We start from the raw sequence: 13,414 nt of genomic DNA, 5'->3' as shown, positions 1-13,414 counted from the left end.
CCTGATCTGGACGCTGCCACCAGCTGTCCAGGATTCTTTGAGAATCCCGCAATCTCATAAATAATATGGAGACCGGATCGTAAAATAGGTAAAATCGCGAAGATAAAATAGAACAATAATTTATAAAATAGTCGACGACATGACGCGCTTGGGATCTATCGATACTCTAATGATGTCAAGCTGGCAAATTCAAAATTATTCTGTCCCATAAATGGAAAATTCAGAATGTAACGGTGGTGCTGTGACCAGGATCAGCACCATTATTATAAGAATAAATAATAAAAATAATTTTCAAATAATTAAATTAAATTAATTCTTAGTATGTAACACCATAAAAAAAAGACAAAAAAAGTCCATTCAGATGCTTAACGATACATTTCTAGTAAAAAATAGCTTTTTTTTTATGCATAGGATTAAAACGAGGGTTTTGTAGTATGCTTGTATTGGTGACACGAGTCTCTTGTGATGACACATTCTTACCGATAACAAGTACATACATCTTTCTTCCGCGAGCAAAGCTCACAACATTTTGCAATAAATCTGATAGTTTCACCATAAAAGCGAAAAAATAGTAAAAATTGTATAAATTTGACTTTGACCATGAATAACTTGTGAATCATTGAATTCATGAAAAATTTATGAAACTCTTATAGTATAGCATTCGATTTTCTACAAAAACACATAGTGATTTTTTCGGTATACTTACACGTTAATAAGTTATAAAATACCAAAATTAGAAAAGAAAATTTCCTATGCTATTTAAATGGAAAATTGATCAGTGCTATCAGGAAATACTTAATGTTGATATTAAAAGCTCAAAATCTCTAGTTTTAGGATCTTTCCATCATAGTTTTTTTTACATTTACAATTGTTTCGCAATCATGAAAATAGCGCAAGACAAAAATTTTCCAATTTTTTTTTTAAGGGTCCATGTGCCGGGGAAATATTTTTACAGCTAAATCAATGCATAGGTCATTTAACAAATTGATTCAGCTTAAATTTGCATTTCGTTTTTTGTCTTACATGGCAATTTGTCACTAAGATATCAGTAGAAAAAAATTTTTTTCCACTTTTCATACGTTTTAGCGTTAGTTGCTCTTTAAATGTAAGGTAAAGGCAAAAAAAAAAAATTTCGTACCAAATTTTGAAAAAAAATTTCTGAAAAATTCTTCGACCTCAAAAAACTATTAGACCGACAAGGCATACATTTCACTGGAAAAAAATTATTTTTGTCCAACGACTTCATTGGAACAAGTCAACCGATCCGAGCGTTCTTTGTTACAATTGAAAAGACTCACCAATACTTAGAGCTGATTAGATTTTGAAGTCGATCGATTAAGTAGCTCACGAGTGATACGAAAAGTGAAAATTAAAAAATCTTTTTTTGTTTTAAATTTTGCCAGTATAACTCATAACAAGTCCTAGATTATTGTTTCTACCAAGATTTCCGAAAATTGAATTGTCATTAGATGTTGACGTTTTAAGTTCCTAGAGAGCTATTCGAACTTTTTTCAAGAGGGTGCCTGAGTGTGTATGGTTTAATATTTTTCTCTGATATTTTATATATTAACGCTCTGATCTGAGTCAAAACTTATTTACATCCTTGCTTGATCACTTACATTGGTTACTTCCGAACTCATTAATTTTATTGGACATAACCGTAAATAAAAATTTAGAACACGCTTGTTCAGTAATACTTACGATTCTTAAATTTTTAAACATGAACATATAATGGAACTTGGTTGAGCTTGAAAAGCTTATAAAAAAACAAGCGTATTTTAGAGTGTTTCTGAACTCGAAGAGGTCAGAAATGAATTTACAATAATGTTATCGAGCTCAGGAAGCTCGGAGACAGCGGGAAGTTTCGGGGCTAGCCCATACGGCCGATCGGTCTCCAGATTTTTTCTTGTTATTTTTATGAAAAAAAAATTTTTATATTCTATAGTAAATCACTTTTTATTGTTTTTAGTTTGAAAACGTGTAAATGACATAGATTGTTTAATAATCATCATAATGAGTATTATCAAAATAAGTAACATCATTAAGTTATCAAAGATAAGGTCATATACGTATAGATATTGTAGTGACTGGTATCTTAAATTGATATCACTTATGCACTACAATAATAACGCACTTATATTAGAAATAGTAACACCACAATTAACAGCAGTAACAGAAATCAAAGAGATATATAGTTTATTGATATATAGATGTTTGCTGTTAAGATGTCTATGTAAGACTGACTGACTTAGTCGCGCATCTACAAAAACAAGAGAAGAAGGCATTTGTTTTCTAGCTATTCAAATATTTTAAAACATCAGTTTCACATTCGTTACAATATCTATATATATCTATGTATATATATATATATATATGTATATATATGTATATATATATATATATATATCTATGTATTCAACACTTTTTTCAATGTTAACAGAGTATAATAGATAGGTCACTTGGCATAATAAGCATACGGTTATTTCAATTGCTTTATTTTTAAAACATTCGTATTAAGGTGTGACGAAGTTGTGCAGTACAAAAAAGGAGTCTTTCGGAGAGATTACCTGAGCCCTCTGCTATTTTGCATCTTATTGGTGCCGATATCTGTAGCCCTCCGTCGAATCCGTGGATACTCAGTCGCTCCCCCAACTGATCGAAAGTATTCAATTACCCACTTGCTCTACATGGATGATCTGAAGGTGTATGGTCCTGATGGGGAACACCTTCAGAGAGCTTTGAACATCGTAGGGGTGTATACGCGGGATGTCAGCATGTCTTCTGAGTTGGACAAGTGCGCGGTCGTTAATCGGCTGAAGGGTAAGTGATCTGATATGCGTGAGGATATGGAGTTAGTTTTTCTTTCAGATTATCCGGAAATAGGTTATATTGTTTACTGGATATCAACTTATTCTCAAGGCGCCCCGGAAGATTCGCTGTCGTCAACTTATTTTTTCAAAAAAAAAAAATCGTGAAAATATGCCATTTATCGTCTTTAAAACATTACCCCCCCCCCGCCCCTTTAAATAATAACAATATGAATGACGGTCTGATTGAAGGTAAATTTGTTATTTCCATAAGTGTATTCATCATAGTTCATGTAATTCATAATTGATTGGAAAATAAACAATGACAAATATACATCTATATTCACAGAAAAGATAGCGATGTTGGGCGCCTTTAACGTAAAAGTTCTTATTTTAAACTTTATCTATATATATTAGGGTGCTTCGTTTTCGGCGAAAGTATTTTTTTCGTTGCTCATCAAGCAAAATATTGTTTTTTATGCTAAAACAAAAATTCCCGCCAAGTTTGAGCTCTTAATTCCAATCGGAAGTACTTTCCATTTGATTTCCAAGATTGCCCGTTTAAAATACACGTAAATTAAATTACTTTTTTTTTAACTTTCTAATACTCAGCTGCGTTTTATGATATCGACGTGGTTTTGGTCGCAAATTATAGGGCATTTTGTGTTCTTCAAAAGTGCCCATAGTAACTTAGCTGTAATTCCAACTGTTTCACTTGTGTCCGTTGCGGGAGTCATTTTTCCTATAAAATTGACCTTTATTGGCTTGTAGAACGTATACTAATGAAAATACACTGAAAATGTTAGAAGAATTTTATAGGAAATTTTATTTCCTTCAAAAAAAGTCTCATGAGTCAAGTCGCTAAAGTCCATAAATTTCGAGTTATAGTGACTTTAATATTTTAAAAAATAAAATATCAACCGTCACTGTTTTTTTTAATATTATATTTTTCAAATTATTAAAATTATTATAACTCAAAAACTATGGACTTTAGCCACTTGACTCATGAGACTTTTTTTGAAGGGAATAAAATTTCCTATAAAATTCTTTTCAATATTTTCAGTGTACTTTTATTAGTATAAGTTCTACAAGCCAATAAAGGTCAATTTTATAGGTAAAATGACTTTCGCAACGGACACAAGTGAAACAGTTGGAATTACGGCTAATTTACTATCAACACTTTTGAAGAACACAAAATGCCCTATTATTTGCGACCAAAACCACATCGATATCATAAAACGCAGCTGAGTATTAGAAAGTTAAAAAAAAAAGTAATTTAATTTACGTCTATTTTAAATCGAAAATCTTGGAAATCAAATAGAAAGTACGTCAGATTGGAATTAAGAGCTAAAACTTGGCGGGAATTTTCGTTTTAGCATAAAAACTATATTTTTCTTGATTAGCAACGAAAAAAATACTTTTGCCGGATACAAAGCACCCTAATATACAAGAACCATGCGATTGAAATTTGATTATGAAAAAAAAAATTACTTATTTCTTTGCTTTAAAATTTTACACGAAGGAAAAAATTAAATAATTTTTACTAAATTTGAAAGAAAACTTACAATACGAGAAAGTAATTTAAAAATGTAAAAAAAAAAATCTTTTATATATCCCAAAGTAAGCATTACAAAATATTATTTAGAATAATAATTTCTGTTGATTATAAAAATTACTGCATTCAAAATAAAATTTACTAGCGACGAAATCAAAACCCTACCAAAAACAGATCCTCTGTAAAAAATCGTGCCAAGTACACGTTCAACCCTTTTTATGAGTGGAAAAAATTTGCGTTACAAAAAGCTATAAAGTCTTGAAAACACCAAGTAACTGGTAGCATTGAAAATCATGAGAAAAATATGAATCAAAATATATAATGCAACAAAAAAAAAATGATCCGAATGTACTTGATGTGTGTCACGATTTGATTGAGTAAAGTAATTCACTGCAAATCTACTCTATAAGTAAGTTTATTATTCTAACACACATGGAGTGTATCCAACGTTTGTCATAAGCAAACTTAAGTGTTTTTGTAGTCATTTTATATACATTTGAAAGCATGTCAGATTTCTATAGTTTGCTCACGGCATTTCAATTTTCTTCAGCAAGTGTGTAAATTTTGACTACACGCGTGATTTCACAGTCAATTCTTATGATCGATTCCGCACTTTAGTGAACTGCAGATATCGATAACAAGAAAATTTATTGTTTAAACGCACGCCAAGTACATTCAGTTAGTTTTTTTTTTTTATTATATATTTCGATTGAGATTTTTTTCATAATTTTCAATACTACCAGCTACGTGATGTTTTCAAGATTTTGTAGCTTTTTGTAAAGTAAATTCTTTCTATTCATAAAAAGTGTTGGACCTGTACTTGGCACGATATTTTCTTTACAGACAATCTGTTTTTGGTGAGATTTCTCTCTTTTCTGTAGAGCAAAGAAACTTCATATATTGACTGAGAGTTACATTGTTTTTTAAATTTCTGAATAGAAACCTTTGATACAAGAATTATAAATTTTTTAATATTACGAAACATTTGCACGAAATGATCTCAACTACTAAGAAATACGACCCGGATCAAAAAATTTGACCTGATTTTAGTTTTATTGGACTATATTTGGACTAATTGGTCTGTTATTGAACTTCTATAAAAATTTCAATCTGTATTTGATCTACTGCTTAAAACATGTTTGATCTGTTTTAAGTCTGAATGATCTGTATTTAAACTTATAGCCTATTGTCGAATTTCTATAAAAATTTTGCACTGTTTTTGATCTACTGTTTAAAATAATATTTTCATTACAAAAGGTTACAATAATATTAATTCTGATACTTTAAAAAAATAAAATTCTAAATTGTTATAAGAACAATACTAGTTTAAAACTCGCATTTGTAATATTTTTTCTTTATGATATATATTTATAAAAAATTTTCTAAGTCCTTTTTTTTATTTTTTCCTTTAGATTCTTCCTTTTTTAAATTAATGTCTATGTATAGGAGTTACCAGGGCCTGTACTTTCTTTCAGGAATTCGTTGAAACAAAATTTTATTTCATCATCAAATACTTCTGACTATATTTACTCAAACATAAAAGAATTTTAAACTATAGAAAAAATTATTGATTCAAGAAATTTTGGAGCATTAGGGAGGAAAGCCAAAATTCTCTAGGACGAAGTATAAATTTTCTAGAGCTCTTAATATTAATTTTAAGAGGAGTCTAATTGCAAATTTCTATTTCCCTAGCAAATAATACGGAATTTTTTTTTTTTTTAATTTCATAATTTTATCTTTCGCCAACCGTTTCGTGTAGTAATAAGACCAGGACATATTTTTTCGGCAATTCAATGTGTTTTAAAAAAGGCCATCTCATGCAGGAGCCGCCAGAGTCGAACGAAGGGCTCCTACTCGGCTCAGCACTGGAGAACCTAACTTTAGCACACCTATATTGGCCCATGCTTGGCTCAAGATTGTGTACTCAGTCCTGGACGTTACAGTGTTTACCCGGTCTCGGGCCAAAGTAGGATTACCTAAATTTGGATATACCTATAGTTTAATAAGTAGATCATATGAATGGATCAGTTCAATATTAGTAGGTTTGTTAAGTAGCTAGCGGTCGGACCCAGCAATCAGAAGGACGGTAGTTTGCGCCAAGAGCCCAGCAGAATTTTCACCGAGTTTTTTTCACATCATTTACTTCCCTTAGATAATTCAAACGTTAATGATCATGAACTCTACGAGGTTAATAATAACAATAAAATCTGTTCGTTTCCTCGATGTATGGGCCAGGTCTAGCAACCAGGCTTGGCCCGAGATTATCATTCCAGACTTTTACCAGAACTGGGCTAAGACTGGCTTACAAGGCTGGCCCAAGGTTCTATAAAGTTGGGCCAAGTCTTGGCCCGTGGTACTTTCCTTTCTAGGAAATCTGATAGTTATACTACAAAAATAAAACAATTTTCAAATTCCAAGTAAATTCCAGTCTAAAGAAAAATATTTTTCTAGGAAAAATATCAACAACTTACCTTAAGAGATTCATAGCGACAATATTTGAATCAAATTAAAATCAAGATTCTAACAAAATAATTAATTTTGGCAAAATTAGAAGATCCTGATGATTGATATTTTACAAATGATGAATCTGTCTTGCGTGCTCGACTGAACAGCGTTGAAGTATACAGTAGGCTGTCCTTCAGTAAACGGAAGTATCTTTTAGCTTTTGTATCAATATTATTGTTGTTGTTATTATTATTGTAAATAATATCATCAAAATTAATTATAACGCTTAGCACTGCTTGATCATTTACTGGATTATAAATTTTATATACTCCAATGCTTTGAGCACTATTAAAAGTTTTGCTAATTTTAAATCGTTTTTTGTGACGTAAAATAAAATTTCGTATTGGCCCTTTCGGTAAAACTTGAACTTTTGTATGGAACTTTAAATATTGCCAATGTCCATTCATGATTTGAGTTTCGACATTTGTGATTCCATTAACAGTGTTAACTATTTTTCCATTCATATCTTCATCGGAAAAACAACTATTTACTCATGATGGTCCGAAGTTCTTCACATCAATCGATAAATGACGTAGCTGATAAAGGTTAATACTAGCGAATCTTATCCCGTGCAAAATTTCAAACTAATCAACAAATTTTTCTAGCATTTCAGCAACCGTATCTATTTCTTCGGGTAAAATGTTATCCTTATTTAGATAAGATATTGCAGTAACAAACAGTAAATAATGATTATAATATTCTGGTCGTATAACTGTAGACAGAATAACTGGAGAGTATTGGTAATACCAAGCCTTAAATTCAGAAACTTTCCAAGACTTATACTTCGAAAGCTCTCTTGGTTGACGGTGGAGGAAGTTGGGTCCTCGTATTTCAAGAATTAATTTAAAAATGACATCAAGAACTGGCCGAAGAGAAAAAGTACTGTCACTAAGAGATGTATCTCCGCATAAAAAAATTTATTTATTTACAACTCCTTTATACAACGTGTGCATGTAATCAATGCCTGTACCAATTACATAATTAATCATTAGTTTGTGGACAGCACTGGGACCTTTGACTTCGTGAACTGCATGAAAACGCTTTGAAATTTTCGGGTTATTTTTATTCGTACTGCTAGTCTTGCAAAATTTAAAGTTTCACCTAAAGTTCGATGACTAATGATTGAGTTATATCTATAGATTCTTACAGATTTGTTAGATGGTAGTTTTGTTTTCTCGGTCTTAATTTTACATATTGAGCAAACATACTCTCCGTTGAACTGATAATTTAGAAATGATTATTTGGCAGGTGAGTCACATGTACCGGTACTGCATACATGTGTACCGGTCATATTGCATTTTAATTTTATTAAATTTTGTAAACTTTTATTGACGTATAATTTTATGAAATTACATGACATCTTGTTTTTACGAGTTTGATAAAAAATGGAAGATACTCATCCTAATAATTAAATTTAATTGTTTCGACCAAGATATTTAAATAAAAGGAGTTGAATTTTTCAAATTGAATATGTGGTTGCTAAGTAGTTGCGTACAAATTGAAGCTGTTTTTATTTTAAAATGATAAAAAAAATCTACCTTTGCAGGCTGAGCCATCTACGTCCGGTAAAAATTTAATGCAGCGGAAAAATCCATTAGTACCAAATAACGTGGTAAGCTTCATATATATTTTCTTATTATTCGAAACTTATTAAAATTTTAATCTTACTAAAACAGATCGCTCAAACTATTAATTGACTTTATTTTTCAGCATTTAGATTTAAACCAAGAAAAACAATTGATTTCCGAACTTAGAGAAAAATGTTGGCAGCAGGAGTTAGAAACAAAGAAATGGAAACAGCAAGCTTTATTGGCGCAAGTGAGTGATTTGTACTCAGTCTAACACTGGTGACAGAAAATATTTCACTGCGGCAAAAAGAACTATTATCATACCATTTTGAAAAATTTTTAAACAATAGGAATTATAATAATGGAGAAATTAGAGCAGAGAGAAAGTATTTAAATCCATATCTGGAAAGAGCAATTACGTCTGCTAATAATAGAGAATAAAAAAATTATTAGGCCAAACAAAAATTGTTGTTAGGGTCATTTTTTTTTTTTTTTTTTTATGAAATAAGAGGCAAATTTTCAAATTCATATACATCATGCATATAAATATGTATGTATGTTTATATATATTTAGTGGTTAAGGGTAAAATTTAATTATGTTGAAATAAATTGTTTAAACCAACTAATAATGTTAAATAAATGTTTTATTTAACCAATGTAATTAACACAATAGAAGAAAGTATACAAAATGAATATTGCTTGAATGCGTGTACGCAGTTCAGCGGTGTATCTTGTAATATCTAATATCTCTACGAATGAGGAAGAGACGGAATATGGATAAATCGATCTTCGGCGTAGATTGCCGAAATTGATCGATCGTAATTAGTGTACCAACTCTACAGAACTCCCTTTGTTTTTTTTTCTTTTTTTTTTTTTAATTCTAATACACGATAATTAATGTAGAATCGCGAGTGGAATACATGTACCAAAATATGTGTGTGAGATTAAACTGTTTAAATTAAGTAAAAAAAAAACAAACAACACGTGAGAATGCAGTACGAATGGTTTATAACGGAAGTGACCGCGTGAGTGAAAGTTGAGGACGGAGGTCATGAATTCAGGGATTAGGACGGGCTCGGGTCATAAAAGTGCCCGGTCGAGAATAAACAGACCTCCGTTGCAACTAGAGATGGTTATGAGTATTAAAAAAGTGAACATATGAAAAACCTAATGTAAGAATGTGTGCTATCGTGTTTGTGAGGATAACGGGGGGTATTGTACCCAGAGTTGCGAGTAGAGAAGCAGGGTAATTGAAGTCGAACCCTCTCAATGTAAAGACGTCCTTTTGTATTGACTAAGTTGTTTCTTAAAATAAATCTTCACTTTTATACGTCAATGATCTTGCACCTTTGACTGCACGCATCTTACATCCTTCTGTGATTACTTGATATTCCAATATCCACAACATCCGATATCACATTTGGGATCTCAGTCGGGAACACAGTAATCAGTGTGTGGCTCATGGGAGGCAAGTAAAAAACGAAACAACGGTCTATAGACAGAAGTGCTAAAGCGAAGACGGGAACAAATAGCGTGGGGTTGAGTAACGATAGTGTGAGTACAATCAAAGTGCCGTAAGTTAGAATCAGTGAGACAATGGAAAACGGTGATGGGATGGCCGGGGTTATCGAGGATGTTAACGCGATCGAGTTGGACGATGGTCAACTGACGTGACTGATACTGCCTGAGCTGAGGACGCAGCTCAGACAGCGAAACCTTTGGATAACAGGCAGAAAACCGGAACTTTTGGCTCGATTAAGAGCGGCGGGAAACAAACAGACTTTGAAAGCCACGGGAAAAATGCAGGAGAAAATGGTGCGGGAAAGGTGAAGGACCTTCTACGAAGGACAACGGCCCGAAGTGCTTTAAGTGTTTCCGAGTACGGACACGTGGCCGCCAAGTGTACGAAAGATAGGCCGAAGGAGACATACATCGTGTCAAGACCCAATATGAAAAAACACGTGAAAAAAGTAAACATAGAGGACTTTAAGGTTGTAGCTTTACTAGACACAAGTAGCGACTTGACCTTTATGCGGTCAGATGAGTATGAAAAGATAGGGTCTCCGGGTTTGCTTAACCGGTCCCTCAAATTCGAGGGCTTAGGCTCCATAGGTAATACAACAATGGGTGATTTTTCCAAAAACGTAGTAATAGATGATAATGAGTTTCAGATAACTAGACGACGCGGAAATAGAACATGACGACAGACCAGACATATTCTATATAAATACAATTGATGAGCACAAAGAAATCGACCTAACACATATTAAAGAGGAAAGAGTTCGCGAAACGATCAAAAAGCTAGTGGAACAGTATAAGCCGGATAAAGTACGGGATGTACGGATTACAACTAAAATCATTTTAACTAATGACGAACCGATTACAACAAGACCGAGGCAGTTGTCGCCAGGAGAAAAAAAAGCTGTGGACGAAATAATCGGACAATGGTTGGAAAACGGCATCATAAGGCCCTCCAGCTCGAAGTACGCGAGCGCAACCGTCTTAGTAAAGAAAAAAGATGATTCAATTAGATTATGTATAGATTATCGACCATTAAATGAAATTATCGTCAGACCAAAATTCCCATTACCCCTGATTGACGACCAACTAGACGCGTTGGAGGGCGCAGTTTTATACGGTGATAGATCTGAAAAACGGGTTTTTTTATGTACCGGTAGATGAAGAGAGTATAAAGTACACTGCTTTTGTGACACCGACAGGACAGTTCGAAAGCCAGAACACCATTCGGTTTGTGTATAGCCCCATTGGTATTTCAAGAATATGTTTTCACTATATTTAAAGACTTGATGAGATTAAAAATAGTTGTCATTTATATGGATGACATTGTAATAGTTGCGAATGGGGTAGAAGAGGCATTGGAACGTCTGAGAATGGTCCCAGAGGTTGCAAGGCATCACGGGTTAAATATAAATTGGGTAAAATATCGATTTGTACAGCATGAAATCGAGTGTCTGGGTCATATTGTGACAAAGAACACAATACGTCTTTTAGAACGGAAAATCTTAGCCGTCCGTAACTTTCCTAAACCCACGAATGTTAAGCAAGTACAAAGCCTGTTAGGGTTGACCGGATATTTTAGAAAATTCATAAAAGGATACTCGACGATCCCGAGACCGCTGACAAATATTAAGAAAAGATACGAAGTTCGAATTCGGAGCCCGCAAGATGGAAACGTTCGAAGCATTAAAATCGGCGTTAGTAAGTAAGCCGGTATTGAAGTTGTACTGGGTAGGCGCGACGACGGAACTACATACGGATGCATCACGATTTGGGTACGGTGCCATATCAATGCAACTAGATGTAAAGGATGGAAAATTTCACCCGGTGTATTATGCCAGTGGCAAAACAACTCCTGCCAAGGAGAAATACTCAAGTTACGAGTTAGAAGTAGTAGCGATTGTAAAAGCGCTAGGAAAATTTAGTGTATTAGTTAGGTATTCCATTTAAGATTATAACCGTCTGTAAGGCTTTTACAATGACTATGGAAAAGAAAAATTTATGTTTAAGAATTGTGAGATGGGCTCTAATGATTAGCGATTACCAATGAAAGGTATGTCTTAGGCCAGGGAAAAGTATGCAGCATGTAGATGCATTGAGTCGCAATCTCTTGCCTAGTACACTGTTGATTAATGAGAGTGAGACAGATTTGATTATGCGTCTGAGAAATGCGCAAAATCAAGATGATGATTTAAAACAAATTATAGGCGCTGCGACGCATAACCAAGTTGATGGGTATGTTGTGAGAAATGATTTATTGTACAAAGATGTGGGTGATGATGTGTTAGTGGTGGTATCTAAGTGCATGCAGACTCAGGTAGTGTGGTAAGCCCATGAAAAGTGGCATTTTGAGATAAATAAGACGGAAGCTATTGTGAAGAAAGACTTTTGGTTCAAGGGCATGCGACAAAAGATCGAACGAGTGGTGAGTAGTTGCTTAAACTGTATACTAGCCGAGCGAAAGCAGGGAAAACAAGACGAGTTCTTACACACAATCGACAAGGGCGATACATCATTAGATACATACCATTTCGATCATATTGGACCCATGACAGCGACGAAGAAGAATTACTGACACGTCCTAGTGGTAGTGGATGCATTCACCAAGTTTGTCTGGTTATACCCAACAAAGTCGACGGGTGCGGATGAAGTAATTGATCGCTTATCCAAACAAGCAGCGTTTTCGGTAATCCACGAAGAATAGTGTCCAATCGAGGAACAGCATTCACATCGGAGGCGTTCAAGGAATACTGTACAGACGAGAGGATTCTACACAGTATGATAGTGACCGGCGTACCAAGAGGGAATGGTCAGGTAGAGAGGGTAAATCGTACGCTCATTCCTCTGCTTGCCAAATTAGCAGCACCCGAACCGAACAACTGGTACAGGTATGTAGATAAAGCACAGAGATACCTTAATGTTGTTCCACATCGTAGTATAGGTAGGTTACCGTTCTACCGGCTCTTTGGAGTCAACGCCCGACTCAAAGAAGATCCGCAGATGAAAGAGCTAGTAGAAGAAGAGCGGGTGGCGCGCTTCGAGAAAGCGAGACGAAGTGAGAGAAGAAGCGAAGGAGTGCATCTTCAAGATGCAGAAAGAGAATCGACAAAGTTTCAATAAAAAAAGAAAGGAAGTAAAGCAATATCGGGAAAAAGATCTCGTGGCAATAAAGCGAACACAATTTGGGGGTGGTCTCAAGCTGAAGGCAAAATTTTTTGGGCCTTACAAAATTGCCAAAATGCTGAGGAATGATCGGTACACAGTTGCTCGACTAGGCGAACATGAGGGACCGAAACACACGTCAGCTTCAACGGACCATTTGAAACCTTGAGCCGTTGGAATAAAGCAAATGGAATCTAGCGAGGACGAGGCCGACATCTGAGGCCAGATGTCGAAACGCAGGATGGCCGAATGTAGTATCGTGGGTGGAATGAATGTACCAAAATATGTGTGTGAGATAA

General features: G+C 34.2%; 1 protein-coding gene across 6 annotated transcripts in view; it reads left to right on the top strand.

Moving 5' to 3' along the window:
- LOC103569158 (uncharacterized) overlaps positions 1-8,919 on the top strand; it is a 137,977-nt gene extending 129,058 nt beyond the window's left edge. For 4 of the 6 annotated variants that reach the window (XR_008404429.1, XR_008404428.1, XR_008404433.1 and 1 more), the window contains 3 exons: positions 6,814-8,115; positions 8,414-8,479; positions 8,578-8,919. The gene's annotated coding sequence lies outside the window, so the exon portion shown is untranslated. The remainder of the gene's footprint in view (positions 1-6,813; positions 8,116-8,413; positions 8,480-8,577) is intronic. The other 2 variants (XR_008404430.1, XR_008404432.1) reach the window with 2 other exon arrangements.
- The last annotated feature ends 4,495 nt before the right edge of the window (positions 8,920-13,414 follow it).

Source organism: Microplitis demolitor, chromosome 10 (assembly GCF_026212275.2).
Source record: "Microplitis demolitor isolate Queensland-Clemson2020A chromosome 10, iyMicDemo2.1a, whole genome shotgun sequence".
In the NCBI taxonomy this organism is placed as follows: domain Eukaryota; kingdom Metazoa; phylum Arthropoda; class Insecta; order Hymenoptera; family Braconidae; genus Microplitis; species Microplitis demolitor.
The sequence above is the reverse complement of the archived record's forward strand: the minus strand, read 5'-3'. Positions and strand labels throughout refer to the sequence as shown.